Here is an 8,656-nt window from a genome sequence, read left to right as displayed (position 1 = left end):
ATACTTAAAGAAAGCCATGCACCTTGATTTGTTTTATAGAAACACAAGAAATGTAAAGCAAAAGCAAAAACAAAAACAAAACACCACAAGAAATGTATATTAAATAAATAAAACCAAATGTGTTTTTGCTTTTTTCCCCAAGACAGCTATTTTAACATGTTTGATTAGCAGACAAAACTCTATACTTGCTAGAAGAGTGTACAAAAAGGACAATTACAGAACAACACATCATCTTTCACAGCCTTTCCATAAAAAAAAAAAAATAGTTATGCAAAGTTTCTCAATATTTGCTGCTATTTTCAAATTGAGGCAGCATGTAGTTTTCGAACTGGGTGGCTCAGTCAGTTAAGCCTCCGACTTCAGCTCAGGTCACGATCTCGCGGTCCGTGAGTTCGAGCCCCGCGTCGGGCTCTGGGCTGATGGCTCAGAGACTGGAGCCTGCTTCCAATTCTGTGTCTCCCTCTCTCTCTGCCCCTCCCCCGTTCATTCTCTGTCTCTCTCTGTCTCAAAAATAAAAATAAAAAACGTTAAAAAAATTTTTTTAAAAAGAAAAATTAAAATCAAACTGAGATCAGCAAAAAGTCTAGTCATATAACCTTTATTCCCTTTTACTTCACTACTCTTGCACTCTGCTTTCTAGAATTTCAGCACTGAAAGAGTTGTGAAATTTGCATTTTTCCTCCAAGTTCATCGATCCAATATTCCTTACTCTCTTCGTGTTAAATACTTATTTATCAATGTATTTAAACCCAAGTCTTTAAAATCTGAAGTCTTTCAATCTTGCTTTTTTTTAAAATCCAAGCATCAGGAAATGAAAGACATAACTATCATCAAATGAGTGACCTCTCAGAGATCACAAAAAATTGTTTCACTCTACATAGTGTCATCCCAAATAGTTTTAAATAACCACTTTTTAAAAAAATATGAAACACTTCACAAATGTGTATATCATCCATGCGCAGGGACCATGCTAAGCTTCTCTGTAACATTCCATTTTAGTATATGTGCTTCTGGTGTAAGCACTTAAAGAAACAATTTTTGGGGCGCCTGGGTGGCTCAGTCGGTTAAGCGGCCGACTTCGGCTCAGGTCATGATCTCTCGGTCCGTGAGTTCGAGCCCCACGTCGGTCTCTGTGCTGACAGCTCAGAGCCTGGAGCCTGTTTCAGATTCTGTGTCTCCCTCTCTCTGACCCTCCCCTGTTCATGCTCTGTCTCTCCCTGTCTCAAAAAAATATAAAACGTTAAAAAAAATTTTAGAAAAAGAAACAATTTTTAAAAAGAATGAGTGCTTTCTTCTACATGCTTAGCTCTAGTGATTCTAGCTTTTACTAGTCATTCTCATAGAATTTCTATAGAGATACTTCCAGATAAGTATACAGTTCCTTAGGAGCATTTCCAGAGAAGCAACTCCTGACTCAACTGAGAGACTTGAAGATAAAAGTAGAAGAAATGTCAGATTGCATCGTACCAGTTGGTCATCCAGCTGAATGCTGACACCAAGACACATTTTTTAAGTTTTAAATTTAATTCCAGTATAGTTAATGTACGTTATATTAATTTCAGGCGTACAATGCAGTGATTCAACAATTCTATACATTTCTTAGTGCTCATAATGGTAAGTGTGCTCCTTAATTTCCTTCACCTATTCTACCCATGACATTAAGACATTTTGAAGGAAAGCACTATGGCTTTCTAATTCATCCATCTAAAATCCAGAAATATAGATAGTTTCCTTACTGTATTGGATCAGTTGATATATGACCTAGACATTTTCTAAACTTCTTGACAATTATTCTCTTGTTTGCTTATTCCAGTGCTTTAGGCAACATTTTCAGTTCACATTACTACCCACCGTGTTCTTTTGGTTGACATGAAATTACTTCTTTTAAACTTCAAGATACACTCACTAGTATTTTTTAATATCCTAGGATTTATTAACTTAGTTAACATTATCCATATTATTCCTGATTTTTTTGAATAATTTGATCACAGTTCTCCATTTCTATCATTTTATTTATTTTTTTCTTTCTAATTTTTTTCTTATTTTTTTAAATTTTATTTTTTATTTTTTAAAATTTACATCCAAATTAGTTAACATATAGTGCAACAATGATTTCAGGAGTGGATTCCTCAGTGTCCCTTACCCATTTAGCCCATCCCTCCACCCACAACCCCTCCAGTAACCCTCAGTTTGTTCCCCATATTTATGAGTCTCTTCTGTTTTGTCCCCCCGCTGTCTTTATATTATTTTTGTTTCCCTTCCCTTATGTTCATCTGTTTTTTCTCTTAAAGTCCTCAGATGAGTGAAGTCATATGATTTTTGTCTTTCTCTGACTAATTTCACTTAGCATAATACCCTCCAGTTCCATCCACGTAGTTGCAAATGGCAAGATTTCATTCTTTTTGATTGCTGAATAATACTCCATTGTATATATAGACCACATCTTCTTTATCCATTCATCCATTGATGGACATTTGGGCTCTTTCCATACTTTGGCTATTGTTGATAGTGCTGCTATAAACATGGGGATGTATGTGTCCCTTCGAAACAGCACACCTGTATCCCGTGGATAAATGCCTAGTAGTGCAATTGCTAGGTCGTAGGGTAGTTCTATTTTTAGTTTTTTCAGAAACCTCCATACTGTTTTCCAGAGTGGCTGCACCAGCTTGCATCCCCATTCATTTCTATCATTTTAAATAAAAATATCAGGTGTTACACATATATATGTATATATTTATATGTATATATTTATAAACATATATATATGGTAGGCATAATCATATATATATGTGTGTGTTTAGAAAAAGATAAATTCCTGGCAGAAAGTGGAGAGGTCAACATTACTTGAGGATGATGCCATGGAAGGGAATTTTCTATCATTGACAATCTAGTACTTTCTGAGCACGACCTACATCTGCCTCTGTTTCCAATCCATCAAATCCCTTCAACCCTCTAATTTGACAGCTATCTCTATCACTCTGATGGAGCCATTCTATATAAAATCTCCAGTTGATCTCATTTTATTATGTCAAGTTATTTTTTGCTGTTTCTCTATACCCTGGCCTCTCTGTAACTTTTTATACAACTGGACAACATTTTTGTTTTAAACTCTTATTTAACCTTTGATTACACAACCCATCTTTTCTACCCGCCTTCATGACTTCTCCTTATCTGGTTTCTTTTCACATTTCACTTGCTTTTCAGCCTTCCAAAATTTGTCCCTTAGGGTATTGTCCTTGGCTGGGCTTTCTCTAAACTGGATCTTTTGAGAAATTCATATTTTCTTATTGACCATCACCTCTATGTGAATGGCCTCAATTCAACTCAGATGTCTTGGCTTTACTCACTCATTTGTCCATCTGTGAAAAAGTTATTGAATGCTTACAATATGACAGGCACTAAATAAATAAATTGGGTTCCTCAAAACTCTATAAAACTGTAATTCATAACCCTCATAAGACTAATGTCCAAGTTTCCCTAGCTTTAAACTTTCATATCATGTTTGATGAACCTTTGTTCAATCTCTATATTCATTTTTTCAATATCTTTCACTTATTTTTAAAAAGTGTCTTTTGAGTCATCAGTTCTTCTTATGGACTTCAACATAATCCAAGTTGTCATGTCCCTTATACCTGGGTTATTACTTTAGCTTTCTAATTGGCCCTCTGATTATTTTATTCAGCCTGTATAATAATATATTTCTTATCATGTCACTCTTACTGTTCATAAACACTACAAGTCCAAACATTTCCACCTGATTTTTGAAGCTTATATAACTAGAGTTACCGTACTGCATAAATGTTATTCTTAACGTGCACCTGTCTTTATAGACAGGAAGTTTCCCTACAGAATTAATCGTTTTTTTACCTCCATATTTTTGCAAATACTGATTTCCCCATTCTGTGATTTATTTTGTTTCAGTTGATTTCCCCCCTCCCAAATGGAATTGTAAGCTCTTGGAAATCAGGATCTATTTTTAGTTATTGAATTGTATCAATTCTATTTAAAAAAAAAATTTTAGTGTTTATTTATTTTTGAAAAAGAGAGAGAGAGAGAGAGAGAGAGAGAGAGAGAGAGCATGAGTGAGGGAGGGGCAGAGAGAGGGAGATGCAGAATCCGAAGCAGGCTTCAGGCTCTGAGCTGTCAGCAGAGAGCCCAGTGCAGGGCTAGAACTCATGAACTGCAAGATCATGACCTGAACTGAAGTCAGACATTTAATGGACTGAGCCACCCAGATGCCCCAAATTTTATCAATTCTAAAATGCACATTTTTTCATATTATTAACTTCCCTAAAGTCAACATGCATCTTATAATCAAAGTTGACATCTTAAACATTATAATGGTTTACTTGTTTTTAATGTTTATTTATTTATTTTGAGAGAGAGAGAGAGAATGAGTGAACAGGGGAAGGGCAGAGAGAGGAAGAGAGAGAATCCCAAGCAAGCCCTGTGCTGCCAGCACAGAGCCCAATGCAGGGATCGATCTTGATCTCGCAAACCCTGAGATCATGACCTGAGCCCAAATCAAGAATCAGACACTTAACTGACTGAGCCATGCAGGCACCCCACACATTGTAATAGTTTAACTGGCATTATTATTCTCTCCTGGTGGTAAACAAAATAATGGTGTGTATTATAAGCAATAGTATATTAACTGCAATCAAATACCTTTTTTTTTTTACTTTTACAGCACTTGAAGAAGTAATAGGCTCATTGCAGATATGCCATAAATGCTTGTTGGTTGATTTCTTTTCTAGTTATATGGTTTTGAACCACAAAAGTGGCTGCAATAAAGTAACCCATATATGTAGCATGTTACTAATTTCAAAAATTAAAATAAAAATCATTTGTTTTTTGAGGGGAGGTAGAAAAGATAAAGAATTAGACAAGTATGTGAATCCCACTTTAAAAAAAAATGTTTATTACAAAGAATTGAACTCTAAAGTTCTAAATTATATCTTAAACTCTCTTTCTCCAGGCTTTGAGAAGATCTCACTTACTTTGGACCATGTGAGATCCTTAACTATCATTACAGACATGAAGATTGTATATGGAAGGAAATGTAGAAAGTTTCTGCTTCTGTTTTTATTGCTTATTTTTGTATTATCACTATAGCCATGCACATATAAACAAAAAATGTTTTGTAATCAAAATATTCTAGTAACATATAAGAGGCATTGTATTCATAAAGGAATTTGCATTCAAACTTGTTTTAATTAAACTACTATAATTAAAGTTTATTTACTTATTTTGAAAAATAACAAAGAGAGTTGGGGCGGGGCAGGGGCAGAGAGAAGGGGAGAGAAAGAATCCCAAGCAGGATTGGCATCATCAGTGCAGAGTCCTATGCAGGGCTCAAATCCATGAAATGTGAGATCATGACCTGAGCGGAAACCAAGAGCCCACGCTCAACCAAGTGAGCCACTCAGGTGCCCTTAATTAAACTAATTTTTAAAAAATATCTTTAAAAAGTACGCACAAGGAACAGTGCCATAATCATGACAGAAGTTTGGTTTTTCTCTGTATTTATTTCAGCCTATGTCTGCATATTCTCAATGAAGTGCAGAATTGAGCCCAAAATTGTAATGCAAAGTAGATTTTTTTAAATCATTCATCGATGTTTTCAGCCATGCCAGCCATATCTGAATTAAGATTATATATTCCCATGATGATTTTATCATGTAGTGTGTCTGAATGTGTAATGTAGCGGATGAAAGTGGGCACTGGGATCCAACAGACCTGAGATCAAATACTGGATCCACTGCTTACTAGGTCTCTGCATTTTACTTACTTTATCTAAAGGTGGGATTTTTGTGATGATTAGAGATAATGCTTAGAAAATACCTGGTATAATAATCAGAAGGAAGAGGAAAGAAGGACTTTGTCCGTTTTGATACTTTGCTGTAGGTGGCCAGTTTCTCATAGGGAAATCTGCCCCACCTGTTGTGTTGGCGCTTAAGGAACTGCTGTTGTAAGTGGCTCATCAAGAGTTGAATGTCATGTGGCCTTGTTGGGACTATGGAAAAGGAATTAAGCCACAGGATTGCCCATTCAGTCTTGGGAAGATCTGGATGATTCTGCAGAAGCAAAAATGATTTCAAAATGTATATATAGATACCTCTCTACCAATCCATCCTCACCTGACTGAATGTTGTATAATAGCCCTTTTCCAAAACAGGGGTGGAATGTTCTGGTTTCACCACAGATTTTCTACTCATTTCATTTTTAGAATCAGCTTAAAGATTTCAGGTCCCTTTTGTATATAACCTTTATTCTTTAGCTTTTAAAAAAATAATATTTTTGCATATTAAAAAACAAAGAAGGGGCACCTGGGTGGCTGAGTCAGTTAAGCCTCCGACTTCAGCTCAGGTAACGATCTCATGGTTTGTGGGTTCGGGCCCCGCATCGGGCTCTGGGCTGACAGCTCAGAGCCTGGAGCCTGCTTCGGATCCTGTGTCTCCCACTCTCTCTGCTCCTCCCCTGCTCACACTCTGTCTCTCTCTCTCAAAAGTAAAATAAAAAAAATTAAAAAAAAAAAAAAAGAAAATACCTAGTACTTGGCACAAATACTCTAAATCTGTTAGAAGAGAGAAACTATATGGGGGTCATGGGAATATATTCCAGGGTGTATTCACTTCACACTTTCCCCTTTGGCCCAGCCCAGGGCCTCTCAGCCCCTGTAAGGCTGTGACCGTCTTTCAGGATAACCCCTTACCAGTCACATCCCAGGATAGGCAATGCTTCCTGCATGGATGGAATGCTGCCCTCTCCCTCTGACTGGGTCTCATAATCTTTTGCCTCTTCTTTCTCTTCTGCCAATTCTCCAGGCCTGAGAGAGTGGTGCTTCTCCCAGTCCCTCTGCATCCAGACTAGCTATGTGGAAAGGAGTTTTGACCTTAAAGGACTTTTTGCAAAACCATAAACTGAAATAGAACAAGCAGTAAAATTTGAGTCAAGGGACCTGGAATCACAAGTGATGTGCTATTAGACAAATCAGTTTCCTTCTCTGGACCTTGGTTGTTGTTCTGTAAAATGAAGGGTTGAGTTGGATAGAGTCAGTGAATAGAATCAGTGTCTTACTGCAGGCATATTAATCTTACAGAACTATCATCAGAGACTGGAGCTATCATTGTGTAGCCAATGATTCTACCCATCTTCTATAGAATGATGTGGTGTAAAGAGCACGGGCTTTTGAGTAAGATGGAACTGTGTTCATCCTTGTTATTAGAATCTAACAAACAAACCCAAACTCTGTGACCAAAGGCAAGGTCCTTCAGTTCTCAATTTAATGTCCTCTTTAAAACTGCAGTAGATATTACCTACCTCATTGGGTTGTCATGAGGATTGAATCAGATACTGTTCATATAGTGCTGGGACATAGCATCTGTTCCTGCTAAGGAGGCCTTTACATCCAGTAGCAGTGCTCACTCTCCATCTTAATCAACACGATCAGCAGCATGCAACAGTTGATCACACTGTCCTCCTTATTTGTACTCTCTGACTTCTCTCTCTCTTTTCCCTCCTATCTTCTGGGCCTCTCCTTCTTAGTCTTTGCTGGATCTTCCTCCTCTTCCTCCCTGTGAATGAGGGGTGAGGCTTCTCTGTCACTCTTCCTTACTAGATCTTATCTACTCTTGTGGCTTTAAAAGGCATCTTTAAGCTGATTACTCCAAAATGTACACGCCTTGCAGAGATCTTTCCTATGAAGTCTAGATTCATATAGTTCAGCTGCCCACTTGACATATCTACTTGGTTGATTCATAGGCATATTAAGTTTAACATATCCCCAACTGAACCTTTCATCTCCACATCACCCCTTTCTTGGTAAATGGAAAATCGCCTCTTTAGTTGCTCAGGCCAAAAATCCTTGTAATTATCCTAGTCTCCTCCACATTAATCTGGTCATAAATCCTCTTGGCTTGGTTCTCATATGTATCTAGAACCTGACTGTTCCCTCTCCCTCTGCTGTTATTCTAGCCCCAACAGCCATCTTCTCTCATGTGGACATTTGCAGTAGTCTCCTAACATATCTCCTTGCTGCCATTTTACCCCCTCTCCTCAAAGAAGCTAGAAAGATCCTTCTGTAGCATAAGCATAGTATCTTGTTACTTGCCTGGAAGCAGACTGGGGTGGAGTTCCAGCCTGCAAGACTTTTTTAAGGATTGCCCTTGGTATCAACATTTGTGGAAGGGAAGGGAAGGATCAGGACTGGACATAGAAGTACAAAGGTTATGCGTGCACACTGACAGTCTTGGCCAAATACATGTTGGCCTGTAGAGCTACAGTGCCCTTCAGAGTTGTTTCAAATTGGGCTAAGATGCCAGACCTTTATGCTCCTTCATCATGGACAGGGATGTGGTCTGTTCTGTGAAAGGCACAACTGAAGGCAAGGAGGTCTCTGAAGCTGAGGCAGTCCCGAAGGCATTGTTGACTTTCAGCCAAAAGCACACCCAGACAACAGGCATTCACGGAAGGGGGATCCAGGTAGCACAGCACAGGATCTACCACTTCTCTACCCATTTCCCTCCAGTGGCTTCCCATCTCACTCAGAATAAAACCCAAAGTCCTTATCATTTTTCCCTTGAACTCATCTCTTACCGCTCTTCCCTTCACTCACCCCCAAAGCCACGTTTGCCACCTGTAAGTTTCTTGAACG

The 8,656-nt window shown here is 38.0% G+C and overlaps 1 non-coding gene across 1 annotated transcript; it reads right to left on the bottom strand.

Moving 5' to 3' along the window:
• Positions 1–917: 917 nt before the first annotated feature.
• On the bottom strand, positions 918–1,023 carry LOC125911960 (U6 spliceosomal RNA). Its single transcript, XR_007454538.1, has one exon. It is a non-coding gene; the product is annotated as a U6 spliceosomal RNA (small nuclear RNA).
• Positions 1,024–8,656: the final 7,633 nt, after the last annotated feature.

Source organism: Panthera uncia (assembly GCF_023721935.1).
Source record: "Panthera uncia isolate 11264 chromosome C1 unlocalized genomic scaffold, Puncia_PCG_1.0 HiC_scaffold_3, whole genome shotgun sequence".
Taxonomy (NCBI): Eukaryota; Metazoa; Chordata; class Mammalia; order Carnivora; family Felidae; genus Panthera; species Panthera uncia.
Note: the sequence above shows the minus strand (reverse complement) of the source record. Positions and strands in the feature narration are given on the sequence as shown.